The sequence below is a fragment of the Arvicola amphibius genome, chromosome 1, assembly GCF_903992535.2.
Source record: "Arvicola amphibius chromosome 1, mArvAmp1.2, whole genome shotgun sequence".
NCBI classification, from domain to species: Eukaryota; Metazoa; Chordata; class Mammalia; order Rodentia; family Cricetidae; genus Arvicola; species Arvicola amphibius.
The window spans coordinates 154,403,715-154,421,639 of record NC_052047.1 but is presented as its reverse complement, the minus strand read 5'-3'; the positions used below and the strand labels follow the sequence as shown (position 1 = coordinate 154,421,639).

The window sequence follows — 17,925 nt, the reverse complement described above, 5'->3', positions numbered from 1 at the left end:
TGGAACTGGTAGCATCAAAGGGGAGAGCACAGGGCTTCAGTAGACATTACCTGGAAGTACCAAAAAAGACAATAGATGTAAGTACAAACACTAGTTTAACTGAGAAACTCTGTTAATGGAGATTGTAAGTAAGGCAATCTGTATCTGAGTTTTACCTTCAAGATTGTAAAAATTCCTTTGTTCAGTCCTATTCTTGGTGCCCCCTAATATAAAAGATGGGTTCAGAAACCAGCCTTTACCACAGCCTACAAATCCATCGTTGGCTGTGATCTCAATTAGCTGATAAGCTTTTTTGTGCCCCATGGAGATTTTTTATTTTTTTTTTCTGGATTTCTGGCTTCTGGAATAAAGTTGGCTTCCGGTTTTATTAGACTTTGGTGGTCTGTCCCCATCTTTGCGTGATCCCCCCTGGACCCAACATTTACACCTTTCTCTCTTGCTTTTTTGAAGTTTAAACATAGAAGTCTCTGGTAAGGCATTCTCACCTGAATAAATTTGTGCTTTGTTGGAAAACCTTCAAAGACAAGATTCAAAAAGGCTCTTTGTTTGATGAATACAACTGAATTACAAAGGAACTTGAATTAAAGTTACTTCATAAGCATATCAAACTTTTTAAAATAACACTACTTAAAAGTTTTTTGCCTAAAGAAACACATTGATTGAAGTATGTGAGTGGTAGGCCTCTTACAGACTGGGGCCCAGGAACTGTTAGGCTGTCTCTTCTGAACTTCAGTCAGGTTTGTCTAAGGCCACTGCTCAATAGGCCTCCAGCCTTGACAACACAAAACTGAATGAGAGATGGAAGGGAGGTGTGACCCAGCTTACTGACCCAGGGATGGAAGTCAGAAAAACATCCAGGAGAAGTCAAAGCCACCCTGTCCTGAGTGGGTGATAGGTGACCTTAAGATAACATTGTGGGCTGGAGAGATTAGCTCCACTAGTTAATAAAGCTCTCACTGGCTGCTCTCCCAGGGGAACTAGGTTCAATTCTCAGTGCCCACATGGCTGCTCACACCTGTCTGTAACTACCAGTGCCAGAGCTTCTAACACCCTCACATGGATATACATGAAGGCAAAATCCCAACAAACTGTGGAGGCCCAAAAATGTGAGCCTATTTGCCCACCTTGTCTGATGGTCAGAGAGTTTGGAGATTGCTCAAAAATGGCTGACAAGTGTTGCTGTACATCCACTCAGGATGTGTGATTGCTTGGTTTTTTTGACATTAAGATTGGCTCATACAAGTAGATCCATTCAACCTGACTGATGGTCAGGATATGTAAACATACCCTTTGCTTCTTCTTTTGTAATATGAGGTTACCTGAGAATGGCTCCCTTCAGGATATTGGTCTAGAGTGGCTTCATTATTTGATGTCTCAAAGTGTTTAAAGTGATTACTTAACTGAAGTTGTCCTTTGAATAAGTTACCTTCTTCCCCCTTTTGTATTGGGTATAAAAGCCTTGATGGAGGAGGGCCATCTGTCCTATGTGTTACTTTCATTGTTAATAGAAACTGCAATACCTGCCTTTGGCCCTTTAATAGGACAGAAAATTAGGTAGGCAGAGTAGACAGAAACAGAATTGTGGGAGAAAGAAAGTCAGAAGTCAGGCAGATGCCTCAGGCAGACGCCATAGCCTCCTCTTCGAGATGGATGCAGGCTAAGATCCTTCCTGGTAAGCCACCACCTCGTGGTGCTACACAGATTACTAAATATGGGTTAAGGCAAGATATGAGAATTAGCCAATAAGAGGCTTGAAACCAATGCGCCAGGCAGTGTTTAAAAGAATACAGTTTCATGTGTTATTTCGGGGGCATAAGCTAGCCGGGCGGCGGGACGAAGCCCGCCGCTCCTTCTACCAAAGCATATGGAAAAATAAACAAGGGCATTTTCAATATTCACTGAAACGCTACCTCCCGGCACTCATATGGTTTCTGTTTATTATTTTCATGCACATCTTCACATTCTTTAGTCATATTTCTAAATCCCCATGATCCCTTACCTTGGTAAGAGGTGTTACCCTGGTAGAGGGTGATCCCCAACATAGTGGCAGCCCACATGGCACAGTCACCGACAACAAATTGTTAAAATTAAAAATAGATATGTATTTTAAAAAAGAATGACAATGGGGGAGGAGAAAGCACTAAAGAGATGGATTAGTGGTTTAGGCCATTGCAGAAGACCCAGATTCAGTTCCCAGAACCCCACATGGTGGTGGCTTGCAACCATCCATAATTCCAGTTTCAGATGATCCAGTTGACCTCTGCTGACCTCCACAGGCACCAGGAATGCATGTGATACACATACATATACACAGATGTAGTCAAACATCATACACATAAAATAAGCATAAATTAAATTTTTCGTTTTGGTTTTGGTTTCTTAAGACAAGGCTTCTCTGTGTGATAGTCCTGATTGTCCTGGACCTTGCTTTGGGTCCAGGGCTGGCCTTGAACTCACAATGATCCTTCTATCTCTGGCACCTGGAGTGCTGGAATTAAAGGTATATGCCACCATGCCTAGTTGCAATAAATTATTTTTTAAATAATTTATTTAAATTATTAAATTTAATAATTTAAATTTATTAAATTTCAATTTAATTGGGGTGGTGTGGAGATGGCTCCGCATTTAAAAAAAAAACTTACTCTATCATGAGGGCTGGAATTCGATTAGAGAAGCCATAACTCCAACTCTAGTAGATCATACACTATCTTCTGGCCTTATGGGAACCTGCACACACATGCGCATGCACAACACACACACAAAAAAAACTTAAAATGAAAATAATCTTCTTTTAAATGAAGTTGGAAAGATATTTTTAAAAAAAAGAAGAGGAGGAAGACCGACTAACTTACTGAAGAATATAGCACCAGGGATCTTAGTCTAACTATTCCACTACTTTTTGCTGGGACAAAATACTTGACAAACACAACTTAAGGAAGGAACAGTTTATTTGGGCTCACAGTTCAAGAGGATAGTCCATGTGGTAGGAAGGTTTGGTGGCAGGAGTTTGGGGGGAAACTGCCACATCGTATCCTCGGTGAGGGTGCCAAGAATCGTGGGTGATAGCACTTAGCTCACTTTCTCCCTTCGTTCAGTTCAGGACCCCCAGCCATGGAATGATGCCTCCCACATTTTGGGTGTCCTCTCCCTAAATTATTCTACTCTAGAAATTCCCTTGTACAACTGTTTCCATGGTGATTCTAAATCCCAACAAGGTGCATCAATCATCACAGTCCATTCTATGCTATTGTGATGGAATACCTCAGCCTTGGGTAATTCATAGTGAACAGGAAATGTTACTGGGCTTATGACTATGCAGGCTGTGATGTCCAGGATCCAGGAGTCCCACCCATTGATTACAGGAATGACAGCATGATGTGGTCAGTTGGAGCAAGACATGGATCTTCTGCTCCACACTGGTTTATAACCAACTTTATGCCATCCATAAAGGTCAGCTGCTCATGGCTTAAACACCCCAGTAAGCTCCCTATTCCCAGTGCTTTTACCTTGGCAACCAATTTCTCAACACACAGACTTTAGGGCCATATTCAAACTCCAGGAAGAAAAGGAAACCTAGTGGCCATAGGGACCAAGTGTCAGAGTGCTTTCCGGGGACGGGAGGTGAAGGGCTGTGTGATGTCCACATTTTGAGAAGTTGCTCTGGTTGTTCATCAAGTAGGGCAAGACCAGTGATGGGGGCCCTGCTGGAGTCCCAGGGCAAGGCATCAGAAGTCCTCAAGGATAGAGACGTAAATGCAATGAATCTGCTGCTTACAGAAGGGTTTCCAGCTCTGGCCTATGGTCTGGGTGATGGGAATGAAGAGAAGGGGGTCAGTGTTTTTGTATCCAAGCTACAGAATTTTTCAAGAAGGTAGAAGCAACAGTGGCTCATTTTGAACAGTTTATGCTATGATTAGAATTATGTCCACCCCAAAATCTTATGTTGAAATCTCAGTCCCTGGTCCCCAAATTATGAATTTGTTAGAAAAGAGGGTCATTAGAAAGGTGTCCAAGTTACAACGTGGCCACTAGAATGGACTTTGATTGATTATAATTGGGACCCTTATTTTAAAAAAAGGTAACAGAGGTAGCAAGACACACTTAAGATATAGTGTTGACTGATATCGCCATTGTTCAGTTACTGTGTAGGCAGCCATATTGTTGAGATATCACAACTTTCCTACCATTTCTAGGAAACGCGATCTCACAGCACACTGACCGGCTCTTTTGCTCTTGCCAGTTTTCTGTCTTCTTTTCTTTGCAGTTCTTTGACCTTCAGGTGCAGGAGTTGTGTTGTAGATAAAGCCACTGTGACTGGACTCCTTCCATTAATCACTGCATTTTGACCAGTTGTTGGTTTTTCCGGTGAAGGTCTTGGTTTGCTTTAGAGCGAAGCGTCTTGGACGAGGGTTAGGAGCTGCGTGGTATCTGTGGCTGTAAGGAGAGTGCTTAGAGTATGGTTTAGGAAATGTGCAGTTAGGTCTGGGAAAGTGGTAGCAGTGGTTCTCCTCTGAGATTCAATGACCTAGCTAGCCCCAGGTAGGGTTTCTACTGCTGTGAAGAGACACCACGACCACCGGCAACTCTTATATAAGGAAAACCATTCAGCTGGGTGACTTACAGCTTCAGAGGTTTAGCTCATTATCATCGTGGTGGAGCATGGTGGCGTTCAGGCAGAACGTGGTGGGTGCTAAAGAAGGAGCTGAGAGTGGAGAAGGAGCTACCATCTTGCTACACAGATAACCGGAAGTAGTCTGAGACAGCGGACATGGCTTGAGCATATGTAATATCTCAAAACCTGTCCCCACAGTGACACACTTCCCCCAACAAGGACATATCTACTCCAACAAAGTCATTAATGTGCCACTCTCTATGAGATTACGGGGGGCCAATTACATTCAACAACTACAAGGTCCCACCCATCCCTAGACAAAAAAGCTACAGGCAACTAAAAAAAAAAAAGAGAAAGAGAGAAATTTTCTCCCCCATTTGTTTATTCAATACCAAGTGGTCACCCCTGAAATGATATACAAATAAGCAACATTAAACACACTCAGCAGGTTGTATCTATATATTTATGTGGTAAATTTATCTGTGTGTGTGTGTGTGTGTGTGTGTGTGTGTGTGTTAACAATACAGTTGCAGAAAAAGAAGCCATTAATTCCAGAGAGAATGAGGGGGCAGAGACATGGGAGAGGGTGGAGGAAGAAAACAGAAGAGGGGAAGTGATGTTATATTTTAACTAAATTTCCACAAAAAAAAAGGAAAGAAAGACAGGGTAAGGACCCAGAGAAAAGAGAAGCCAAAGAAATCAGCCCACCAAGCCAAGATGTTCAGCAGTTAGCAGCTCCCAAAATGTCTATAAGAGAAAGACCCAGTGCTGTCCTCAGACTGTGCCAAGTGTGCCTGACAAAAATACTAACAACAATTATAACTCCGCACTGACTATGCGGAGATTGTCACTTAACCAAATCCTCTTGTTTTGTCGACAAACAGGCACACAACAGGTAGGCCGACACACTGGTTATGAGCTCTGCCCTAGGCCCTAGTCCAAGGGAAGTTGACCAGCCAAGGACTGAGATAAGTGACCCTGAGCCTTCTTTATCGATCCACAAACCCCCCCCCCCAACCCCCAACGTTCAGGGAACAGCTCAGAAGAGGGGGGAAGAAAAACCCAAGAATTGCGCTGCCTTCAGCACATGACAGCGTCATTGCGCTCTCCGCAGTTTCTCAGACACTGGCGACACCCTGCCTGCGCTGCACCACGAAGACCCTCCCCACCCCAACCCCAGTCCCAGGCTAGGACAAGCTTTGCAAACACATTTCCCAGACTTGCCGTTTGCCTTTGCACTATACTTCTGATAGTCTCTGCCAATACAGAAATGAAAGGGTTTTACAACGTCAAAGTCATTTAAAGGCTTTTAAATTTTCCTACTTGGAAAATGCTGTTCTGTTTTAAGATTATGCCCTAAAAAACTATGCTGTTTGCTGCTGATCATCATGTAACAAAACACTTCTACTGTTTAAATGTTTGGTCCACGTGGAATATCTGCTACCAAGTGCACCATGAGAAGATGCACTTGTGCAGAACTGCAATTGGATACTTCTTGGAAATAACAAAAGAAAATTCTAGCAATTAAAAATGAGAGGAAGAATTTTGAATTGCTTCCCTTGTGCCTGATGTTGACTTTTCAATAAGAACTTTTATATCAGTTCTCTCAGTTTGAAACCAGCGGACCCGCAGTTAATCAGCACTGATGATAGCAACTTTTAGCGTCTTTAAAGCAAGGATTGTAGGCGTGCTCCACCACACAATGAAAGCAATTTTTTTAAACTTTCTTTTTATTTATTCTTTGTGTTTTCACATTATGCATCTCGAGCCCATTCGTTTCCCCGTTTTTTTGTATCTGCCCTCTGCATTTGCAACCACCAACACCATCCTCGAAAAAAAATGTTTTAAGAGGAAAAAAGAAAATAACTGGTCGTGGAAGCTGTAGTGTGCCATAGCGAGTCGGCCCGCGAGAGGACTGCAGGAACACCGCTTCAACACGCCAAACGGCTGGGCGACCAGACTCGGCTGTCTAGCACTAGACGCAACTTTTAAAAGTGGCCTAAGGAGAGTCAGACCCGCAGAACCCACTATGGGGGGTGAGGGGAGGTAGGGTGGAGGGGAGCCGCTCAGGCACAGTGGCACTGGAGAAGCAATCCACCACTTGCAGTTCCCTGAAGAGAACACGAGGGGACAGTGTCACAGGCTCCGGGTAGTGGAGGAAACCTACTAGGAAACGGCAGCGGACCTGGCACCATGGCTCCGGACCAGAATTTCCTTAAGAGAATGAGACTAAAACCCCAACATTAATAAGAAAGCATGAAGAAAAGGAAATAGACCAATGGTTCCACTGGGGCTCGAACCCAGGACCTTCTGCGTGTAAAGCAGACGTGATAACCGCTACACTATGGAACCACGTGCTTATGAAGCCGTTCAGAGATTGGATAATGAAAATATTGTACTTTAGATCAGCGTGGTTAAAAACTGAAAGTTTGAAACAACTCTTAAAGAAAAAAGTTTCAAACTGAACCCAGAGTTTTCAGCACGGGTAGAAAAAGGGTAAGCGTTAAGGAGGAGCCCCACAAACACCGTTCAGATGCGTCACAAGCAAAATTCAACAAGCCAAGCTGACTGAAAAAAAAATCGTTCCCCTGGAAAAAAAGGTCTCACATGACAAACCACATGGTCCCACTGGGGCTCGAACCCAGGACCTTCTGCGTGTAAAGCAGACGTGATAACCACTACACTATGGAACCAGGTGACTGAACAGTGCGCCAGACAAACTAACTAGAGAAAGAGACACTGGAAACGGAACTACGAATCACAATGTTTGTGTATCGCCAGCCGAGAAGCTTCAGGACGTCGGATTTTCTAGCTCCGTCGCTCTGCTCTCTCCCCGCCGCACACCCTACTGTTGGAGAAGAGCATGCCGCGCCGAGCCGCCGATCCGGCTCTGATGTAGGCAGTAACGAGGCGTAGACACACCTGGCTCTGTGGCGCAATGGATAGCGCATTGGACTTCTAGACTAAATGGAGGCATTCAAAGGTTGTGGGTTCGAGTCCCACCAGAGTCGCTTTTATTTTAGTAAGGAAGAATGAAGCAGAGTTAGGAAGATCAAAGTGAACCAGAATCCTTGATCTTTAAAATGTCCTGCCTGGCGGCCGCACCCATTAAAATAAAAAAAGGAATTTAGCGCAGTCATTTCCTGTGTCCACTCACTTGGGATCGTCAGGAATCTTGCTGCTATTACTACCAAAGCGTTCTCTCATCACCTTCCACGGTCAATCACACTCCCAAAGTCTGAGGAGATAAAGAAATGAGCGAGGTGTAATCACAGTCACCAATTTTCCTCCCCGAGGACTTTGTTTTCAATGTAAAAAAATAACTTTAGGGATTTTTAGAAATGTTTAAGGCTCGCAATATTGTCCCAGTTGCTCATAAATAAAATCCCGGGCTTCAGATACCAGAATGGCCGAGTGGTTAAGGCGTTGGACTTAAGATCCAATGGATTTATATCCGCGTGGGTTCGAACCCCACTTCTGGTAGATGTGCTTTTCCTTTTCCCCAACAACTACGACATTGGGACTGAGACGTAGAACGAAAGCACAAGGTGCCCCCAGAGAAACACTCACACTTTATTCAACAGCCAACTCTCCAGACCCAGCTACACACCAGATTCTTTTCTAATGGCTAGATACAGGGATCAAGAGAGTTTAAAAATAAAACTTACAAGTAAAATATCTTAAAAGGAAAAAACAAAAAGCAAGGTCTGACAGAAGAGGGGAACAGCAGGAAAATAAACAGGAGGGTTTGGTGTGTGGTGAGCACTATAAGAGAGAAATAGAATTTCTTGTACGTCATCTGGACATTCCGAGGCCAATTCTGCCGCTTCTCCACTGAAGTCTTCCCTCGCCCCATTCTCTCAAGGACAGCTCGGCAGTTAGTCACTTGGGTAGTTCCCGTCCTCAGGTCCTCAGAACAGAAGAACCTGGCTGGGAACCCGGGAAGGCTGCGGTGGGCACAGCAACAGAGTCTGCCTAGCCCTTCCGGAGCTAACCAACCAGCCCTGCGGGATGTCTGCTAGCTCAGCCAGACTTTCGCAAACCACAGGCAATTCGAGAGCTTCTTAGCGGGGAGCCGCTAAGTGGGTTGCAGTTCGGGTTACTGTAGCAAGTCTGTGCCACACAGTAACCCTTGATGCCACCGAGAGAGTCACGTGGCCTCGGTGTTCTGGTCTGCGCTGGAGAGAACCGGAACCGATCTGCCTGCTCTGGTTTACTCAGCTCTACTTCACTGCCTTCGTGAAGCAAGCTCTCCAGCCAGACGTGGAGGTCGGTCCAGAGGTTAGACGGCAACACGTCCGAGCCTCGTAATTCCGCTGAGGCTGACCCCCAACCAGGCAGCGTCCCCACTCCAGGGTGCAAGGTGTTAGCCTTCTCAACTGATCTTAGGGTCCCATACGTTTGTATGAGAGAACTACCAAATTCTTTTGTGATTATCCAATACGAGCAAAAGTCCCTCAAAGCGGGCCTGGGGGCTTCAAGTTGCGGTCAGTCCAACCCCACAATGCACCGACCGAGCCTGAGTCTTTGCAGTCTCACGAATTAGCAGAGATCCTGGAACTCAGCATACGCTCAATAAATATCAAATACAAATAGAACCTCAAATTATGCATCCCTGCTGCTCCCACAAGGCACTCTAGGGCGCCTCAAAAAACAAGACTGGAATTAGAAATGTCTCTACCAGCTCCGGAGGCCAGATCAGAGGGTCCAAAATATGGGGTGTTCCTCCCGGGAAGTGCTTTTCGGAGACCTCGCGCACGAGGGTTCCCCAGTAATTTTAGTCTTCAAACTGTACATGTGATGAGAGAAAGGAAGAAAGACTTGATTTCATCACAAGCTTGCTCGCCGCAAGAGACTAAGGATTTTCAATTATTTGCAAAGAATTTGGACTCTAGGCCTAATTTTGACTCTGGGTATTCTAGGAAGAAGACTTCTGCCAAGAGCCCGGATAGCTCAGTCGGTAGAGCATCAGACTTTTAATCTGAGGGTCCAGGGTTCAAGTCCCTGTTCGGGCGGAAGTTGTTTTAGATGCTCATGACGAAACATGAGTCCTTCAAGGCAAGGACCTACCTGCTACTGCTACCTATCTACCCTTACTCCGAAGAATGGTTTAAAAAATTGAGATCAGACCTTATTTGGTTGGCTTCTGCTTGAAAAGTGACTGTTGGATGACATTGTGTACGATTTTTGTGTTCAAGATATCCATAAGTATATAACCAGAAACACCGCACATCTACCCTGCTATCACGAAGAATGAGTTCTGATACCTCTTATGAAAGGCGAAGCTTGGAAAGCGAGGTACTAAAACTGCATTTCTGATGGAGAAACATAATGTATAGTCTCCAGCTAGGAACACTTTCTTAGCCAGAATCTCAGTGCTCTCTGATGGGCCCTGACTTAGGAGACTTGGCTGTGGAGGCAAATGCTTTCAGGACTGTCAAGTCTGTCACTGAAATTTGCAGGCTTAGCAAACGGACAATATGGGGTGGCGGTTGGGGGACAGACCCAAGACGAACGACAGTTGGTACGGCAGACACATGTTGTTCAAGCTATTTTCGGAGCCAAACCGCAGCCATCTCCGTGAATTCAGCTTTACCTACTTGAAAGACTATCACAGCTAGGTTTGTTGACTGCTGATGTTCTAGAAGAGGGGCCCGGGGAGGGTCGTGGCATCTACACCCGAGTTCCCAGTCACTCCTCCCCACGGGTCATATGCAGTTTTAAGCGTGGCCTCAGAAAGGAACTAGAGTATACAGCTGGAGGGGATTGGTGAAGGGGACTCCACATGGGGAGTCATGGGGAAGCCGGCATCCAGGTGGGATTCAACTGGTGACTTCTTTGGGGTCACCCACGCTCCTGCCCATAACCCCTCTCCATGATCTGTAAATAACCCTAATAAGCTCATGGGTTTCCCGGGATGAACTTTGATGTAATCGATTTTTTGATTTGTCATTGGGACCTGAGGAGAGGAGGTAGACCTTGACAGAGAGGAGGTAGACGCTTCCCCAGAGCAAACCGTCCATCGACTTCCACCATAGATCTTGAGCCGTCTATTACTGCCAGAACCTTATCTTCTAACGACTAAAAAGAAAACACAATCTCTTTGCTTGTTTGTGTCTCACATTCCCAGAGATGATTTCACAACACTAATACTATTTGTACTGAAATTGGGAAGAAACGCCAGACTCCAGAGACAGAAACACCAACAAAAGTCATCCTTGCTGAAACCCGGGATCGAACCAGGGACCTTTAGATCTTCAGTCTAACGCTCTCCCAACTGAGCTATTTCAGCGGATGTGTGAGGGCTCTTAGCCGGTCCAAGGGAAATTTAAAGGAAAAAGAAAAAAAAAATTAGGTTGACCTTACCTCTAAGTTTTGAATTTTTAACCTTCACTTTTAGAGGTGTATGATTTCTAGTCTTTCCGTTTTGCGAACAATGAGAAAATTAATTCCTATCAAGACTTGTTCTGCCGCGTCCCCCGGTTACCGTCTCATTTAGTTCACAAGGTTTCTCTAGCCCTAGTCAGGGTCCCAAAAAGATAGGGAGTATCTGGTGTGTATGACAAGGCCTGAAGGTCCCATTCAACTCTCACATCTACCGGCAAGTCTACGCGATCATAATTCATAATTCTTAACGGAGTAACCAATTTGTCCTCAATCATCCAGATCCGCCCGAGTTCTGAAAGGTCAGGGTCGAGACAACTAACTCCAGTGTTTAGTCTGTGGCCTTTTGGAGAAGGGCGCATGTGAACCATAGCTGAAAGCGGACAGCAGAAGGAGTAAGAAGGAAGCGGTGCTCTGCACCAGCCCAGCCTGAAAATGATAGGAACGAAGAGCGAAGAGTTCCAGTCGCCCAGCGTGGACTAGTTTGAGCTTTCCAAGGGTGTCCCTGAGGCAAAGGAGTCTGGGTATTTGAACTGCGTTCTGATTACTGTAACCCCCTAGCCTGTCTAGCCTCCCTGTCAGCCCTACTATTAATTAGGCTTGCGCCCACATTCATGTCTGTTTGTGTTTTGGTTGGGTTTCGGTTTTTGAGACCTACTGACTTTAACCAAGGCCATCTGTGTAACTCCTTCATAGCTTCGTGGGCGCCTGGATGGATACACAACTGAAGACCATGAATGTCCTTTCCTTCCCCAGAATCCAGATGATGCTGATTTTCCAAAAGTCGAATCTCACCCTGTTGGCCACTCTTCTTTGAATGAGTTCGTTTAACAAATACCCTCGCTGCTATGGGCCTATGATTTTAGGTATACTGCATATATGTTTCTTTGAAACGATCCCTTACCCATTTCAACATATGTTTTTTATTTTTATTATTTCATCACTAGATTAAAAGCTCTTAGTAATTATCACATACACCTGCTTGCCTTTAGACTCTAAGCCTGTGAGTCCATTCCGATCTCGTTTGATCATCACGGGCTTATGAGATGGAAGCCAGAATAATTACTCCTTTACTTCTGAGAAGGCTTCTTTTAGTGAGGAAGAGGAAGTCGTTGTGAGGTCGGTGTGGACCCTGCGGGAAGCATCCCTGTGAGGAGGGTGAAGACCTTGCCTCTCACTTGAGCTCCACCTCCATCTATTATTATTATTATTATTATTATTATTATTATTATTATTATTATTATTTATTATGATCTACATTTTTCTCTGCTCCCCTCCCTGCCTCTCCTCTCTCCCCTTCATCCCTTCCCCAAGGTCCCCATGCTCCCAATTTACTCAGGAGATCTTGTCTTTTTCTACTTCCCATGTAGATTAGATCTATGTAAGTCTCTCTTAGTGTCCTCATTGTTGTCTAAGTTCTCTGGGATTGTGATTTGTAGGCTGGTTTTCTTTGCTTTATGTTTAAAAACCACCTATGAGTGAGTGCATGTGATAATTGTCTTTCTGTGTCTGGGTTACCTCACTCAAAACAATGTTTTATAGCTCCATCAATTTTCCTGCAAAATTCAAGCTGTCTTTTTTTTCTGCTGTGTAGTACTCCATTATGTAACAGAGGAATCTAAAAGACACTTAAGGAAATAAATGTTCAACATCCTTAGTCATCAGAGAAATGCAAATCAAAACAACTCTGAGATTCCATCTTACACTTGTAAGAATGGCCAAGATCAAAAACACTGATGACAACTTATGCTGGAGAGGTTGTGGGAGAAAGGGAACACTTCTGCATTGCTGGTGGCAATGCAAGCTGGTACCGTCCCTTTGGATGTCAGTGTGGTGATTTCTCAGAAAATTAGGAAACAACCTTCCTCAGGACCCAGTAATACCACTTTTGGGTATATATCCAAAGGATGCTCAATCGTGCCACAAGGATATATGCTCAACTATGTTCATAGCAGCATTGTTTGTCATAGCCAGAACCTGGAAACAACCTAAAAGCCCCTCGACCGAAGAATGGATGGATAAGGAAAATGTGGTGCCTTTCCTCCTCCATCTTCGCACTTCCTAGCTCGCCAGGACATTCTAGGCTTTTCGGGGGCGGCTGACTTAACTCCCCATCCAGAGAGGAGGTCGACTTCATTCCGTGTACCACCTGAACCAAGGAAGACTCGGTATTTGTTAAGCAAAGGGTGGTTTCTCCTCCCAGGGAAAATTGCTTCACCTCGGGGAACTTACACCCAAACTTTTTGTGTTTACCAGTCAATTTCTTAAAAATCCTGCAAGAATATAAATGAGAGTGTACGAATTTATCGTAGGTGTGCGCTGGCTTTTCTGATCTGCCCCAGCCCAGGAATGCACTCTCCATTACGATAACCCCTTTCTTCCACTAACAAACAACTCTACCTCGATTTCAACATCTCGCGGTTAGCATGGGCACACTTCGGGGCAGGGAACATTTGAGCTGGTGTGAAGAGGAAAGCTGTTCTATGTGGGGTTTCAGTTCCCAGAGATGCGTCTTTTCCTGAAAGCAGGCTGGGACCGTGCAGGCAAACCCGACAGCCACCCATGGGGCCGAGGGAAAGTGGCTGTGTCTCCGAAACTTTCGAGTTCCTTCCCAAGTAGCCACGAGGCTTGTGGTGTGCTCGCCAGGATTTTTGCATTTTTTTTTTTTTAAATGACATGATGTCTAATGCCCTAAAATGAGTAATCTGAGTAATTTTTAAAAGAAAAACAGTAGCGCCCGAACAGGGACTTGAACCCTGGACCCTCAGATTAAAAGTCTGATGCTCTACCGACTGAGCTATCCGGGCTCACGGGGTGCTGGCTTAGTTCAGTATTTGAAGACTCTTACTTTTTCTTCTGGAATGCACTCAGAATTGTTAGACTTTTGTGTCTAACACAATATCTGGGCACAGATCACGTGAGAGTGAGAGGAAAGCAAAATGGATTATAAAATGTAATGATACCGTTGCTTACCATCTGAATACAGATTTCTTAAACACGCCCCCTTTCACTTAGAGCCTTGTTCCTTTAGCCGTGAGCCCCGAGTATGTGGCGGGAACAAAAGCCGCCCGCTAACAATTGCCACACTACGTGTTTGTTCCCCTAAATTCAGAGCAAACAGGCTGAAACTAGTGGTTACTGCTGTCAGACTGCCCTTTCATCCAACACACGACTTTCAATTCCCCATCCAGAGTGCCCAACTCAAAAAATAGAAGCACGAAACACAATAGCTGAAGAAAGCCGCCCTGGCATGCCAGGAGTCGGAGTAAACCCTCCCAATCTACCCCCGGTCCCCGCCCAGGGCCAACCTTGCGCACGCGCAACTCCAACCCTCGGTACACTGCGCCCACCCCCATCTTCTCTGATACCACAGTGTTTTATTTTTATAGCAGACCCTGCCACAACCTTTCGGCCCTCTGGGCTTTTTCTGGTGGGTGCTCTTCCCTTGCACCTCCCTTTCGGTTCGTTCCTTATCCCCAAGCACCTGGAAAGAAGGAAGAATAATCCCTGTTTTGCTGCGTTCTCAGATGACGTTCTTTTAACAAAAGGAAAAGGCAAGAGAAAAAATAAGTGAATAAACACGTGCATTTCAGAGACACGAGAGATGTACAGACTCAGGGGATGGGTGATTCTTCAAGTGGCTCAAAGTTCCAGTTTGTATAGCACCTTCAACAAGAAAAAAATAATAATAAAATATTTTCGGATGAGTTGTGAGAAAGCAAATACATAGGATAATAACAGTAGATAAAGGTAGTTAAGGAAGCCTGTTGTGTAGATTCCTCTGGTGCCATCTGCAAGCTGATAAGAATTTAAAATCGTCTTTAGTTGACTAATCTTTGTCCTTCAAGATAGAGGGGAGGAGGGAAACCATTTGTGCACGGGTGTCCTGCTGACATACGATTAGAGAAAAGGTAGAGTTTTCCATTGTATTGTCTTCTTAACTTTCTAGGACTCAAACTTTGCGCCAAAGTGGCAAGCTTTGGCATGGTATGGTCTCCTCCCTAGCACACACTGGAGTGCCATCTTCTCTGGGGTGGCCCCTGTAACCAGCTGGCAAAGCATCATCAAGCAGAGTGGGTGGATAAAGGCATCTGAACTATGCCTTGCAAGTTGAGTGAGGTGACTCAGCTGTCCTCTCTACCCTTCTTGTTTGGGTCCCAAGTGCTTCTCACAGGTGTTCTCTCTCCACCCCCACCCCCCGGGAGGGGGACGAATTAGAAACCTAGACAGGGCAAAAGTGTATGATTCCCATTTTTATTAAAGAGCCCAGCCTCCCCCTTACCTGTGTATAAGAGATGCTGAAGCAAGCTGTCAGGTTGCTCTGGAGAAACAGAACTGAATGGCTACAGTTAGAGTCAGAGATGAAAATAAAAGAGACAGATATTTTGAAGAACGTAATACAAATCCTTGTGGGAGCTTTAAGTTCAAATATCTGTTAGGGCCCAAACTTCCTCAGTTGCCCTAACTCCTGGTGCTGACAGACCGGGGCTCTGCTCAGCCTTGGTCAAGGAGGCGTCTTTTGCAACTTGGTCACAGAGCTGAGAATAAGAAACTGTGACTACTCTAGAAACTACAGGGAAACCCTGTCTCGAAAAAAAACCAAAAAAAAAAAAAAAAAAAAAAAGAAAGAAAGAAAGAAAAAAAGAAAGAAAGAAAGAAAGAAACTGTGACTGCTCAGCTAAACAAACAGGACATCTACATCAACCCCACCATCACAAATGCTTAGGGAACCTTGCAAAACAGGAGACAGAAAGAATGTAAGCGCCATGGGACAAGGAGGCATACTGTGGCTATCTTTAAACCTGACCTGGCTATCAAACTCAGGAATGCGCTGCAGCTACCTACTCAAGGCCTGCACAAAATCAAGCCAGCCCAAATCCCTTCATAGACAGATGATCTCCAGGCCCCACTCCATACTGGAGTTATTGGCAGTGGATAGTTGCTGGAGGAGGGAAAATCGAACCTCACTGAGAATGTGACCACTGTGAGGTTTCCCACACCCATCCACATAACCCACCAGACTAAGGGGAAAAGAAAAAGACATAAAGAAAAAAAGAAATAAGTGAGAAGTTGAGAGGGGTGTGCTGGAGGGCTATGAATGGAGTTGGAGGGAGGAAGCGGGGATAGATACTATTATATTTCATTGCATGTATATACGCTATTCCCAAAAATTTAAAAAAAAAATGCTGGGCAGTGGTGGTACACTTGGGAGGCAGAGGCAGGCGGATCTCTGTGAGTTCAAGGCCAGCCTGGTCTACAAGAGCTAGTTCCAGGACAGGTTCCAAAGCTAAAGAGTAAATCCTGACTCGAAAAACCAAAAAAATGAAAAAGAAAAAAATCTATAGGGCAGCCTGACAGGTTTATTATCTGTGAGAGCTTTGATGGGATGGAGCAATCTCAATTCCAAACAAACACAACGGGCAGCCAGCCAGAGATTCAGGCAGGCAGGCATTTTATGTCCGAGTTTTTAGAATTCCTTTCTCATTAGAAGTTCACTTTTGCTCTTAAGGGTTTCAAATGACTGCACGGAGCAAACTACAATATGGAGAGTGATTAACCTTGCTCAAGGTCTGCTGATTTGCATGTTGCTTACAGCATCTTTTAAGTTACATTTATTTATGTATGGGGGGAGGCAAACCCACATACCACAGTGCCTGTGGGAAAGCCAGAGGACTGTTTTCAGGGATCACTTTTCTCCTTCCATCAAGGGGATCCTGGGGAATGAATTCAGATCATGAGGTTCGACCACAATCATCTTTACCTGCACACGCACACACGCACGCACACATGCACGCACACCACAATAATATCATCCAGATTGGTATTTAACCAAATAAACCAAATAACCAGGCACTGTTGTCCAATTCAACACCTAAAACTACTCATAGCCCACGTGACACCCATCTTTCCAAGTTTGAACTGCGCAGTTTATTAGATGATCATTTTGGTTTGTTCCAGTGTTTGGTCATCCCTGGAGTTTCAAGTCTCTGACCAAAGCACATCCTTCCTCTCAAGAACCGACTCATGTGCTGGATGAAGCCCCGCATCATCTAGCCTCTTAGCGATTAACAAGAGAGCAAGAGTCGGTTTGCAGAAAGTTGCGGGGTTTGTTGTTGTAGTTGCTGGTTTTACCATAGAGTATCTCCTTAGAATGTGAGGCTTGAATCTCAGTGGTTTCTGCGCCTGGCTCAGCCTGGCACCTGTCCATATAGAAAGCTCTATTGACTCCTCTGAGCTTTGCTGCATTGCCTTCTCCAGCGGCTGACTCATCACCCTAGCACGTCATGGGTTTGTTTGTTGTTTCGTATTAAAATCCAATCCAAAGCCTTCAGAAACTCCTGTTTCCCACCGCAGTTCAGAACTGTGCCAGCCTCTAGAGGCCTGGGCAGGTATGGAGTCTGTGGGGAGGGAAAGGAAGGGTGGGAGTGGCGGTGTGACCCAATCAGGACAAAGATGCAGATATACTTGTAAAAGCTGTGAAGCAGTGAGGCTCAGCTAGTTCTCCCTCTTAAACTCAGTTCATCTTGAGGGCTTGAGGTCTGGGTACAAGATGAAGTCGGAGAGCAGGAGGCTGTATAATAGAAGTTTTCAATGTAGCAGAAGAAAATATAATGCATTCAGTTATACAGGAATTCCACGGAAACGACGACACTTGTATTTTCCGTGCAAAATTTGGGACAACGATTATTCTAAAGGGTTATGTCTCCGAAATTCACACTTATTTAGGTGTGCTGTATTTGACCTGATAACGCTAGTGTGACCTGAACCGGAAAAGGATCCCTTCATTCCCCGTACTAGATCCACCATCTGTCAGCGGGTTTTGGTTATTGTTATCCCAGCTGGCCAAATGCCGTGTGCCACACTCTTCCGAGAAGGGAAGAGTACAAGTCAGGGCACACTAACTCTAAACTACACGAAAACGAACACAG

General features: G+C 44.9%; 7 non-coding genes across 7 annotated transcripts; 3 read left to right on the top strand and 4 right to left on the bottom strand.

The window, feature by feature from the left end:
* Positions 1-6,891: 6,891 nt before the first annotated feature.
* Positions 6,892-6,964, bottom strand: Trnav-uac. Its single transcript has one exon. It is a non-coding gene; the product is annotated as a tRNA-Val (tRNA).
* Positions 6,965-7,232: 268 nt separating this feature from the next.
* Positions 7,233-7,305, bottom strand: Trnav-uac. Its single transcript has one exon. It is a non-coding gene; the product is annotated as a tRNA-Val (tRNA).
* Positions 7,306-7,536: 231 nt separating this feature from the next.
* Trnar-ucu lies at positions 7,537-7,623 on the top strand. Its single transcript is given in 2 exon segments — positions 7,537-7,573; positions 7,588-7,623. It is a non-coding gene; the product is annotated as a tRNA-Arg (tRNA).
* A 389-nt stretch (positions 7,624-8,012) lies between these two features.
* On the top strand, positions 8,013-8,095 carry Trnal-uaa. The gene has a single exon. It is a non-coding gene; the product is annotated as a tRNA-Leu (tRNA).
* A 1,459-nt stretch (positions 8,096-9,554) lies between these two features.
* On the top strand, positions 9,555-9,627 carry Trnak-uuu. The gene has a single exon. It is a non-coding gene; the product is annotated as a tRNA-Lys (tRNA).
* A 1,204-nt stretch (positions 9,628-10,831) lies between these two features.
* On the bottom strand, positions 10,832-10,904 carry Trnaf-gaa. Its single transcript has one exon. It is a non-coding gene; the product is annotated as a tRNA-Phe (tRNA).
* A 2,826-nt stretch (positions 10,905-13,730) lies between these two features.
* On the bottom strand, positions 13,731-13,803 carry Trnak-uuu. Its single transcript has one exon. It is a non-coding gene; the product is annotated as a tRNA-Lys (tRNA).
* Positions 13,804-17,925: the final 4,122 nt, after the last annotated feature.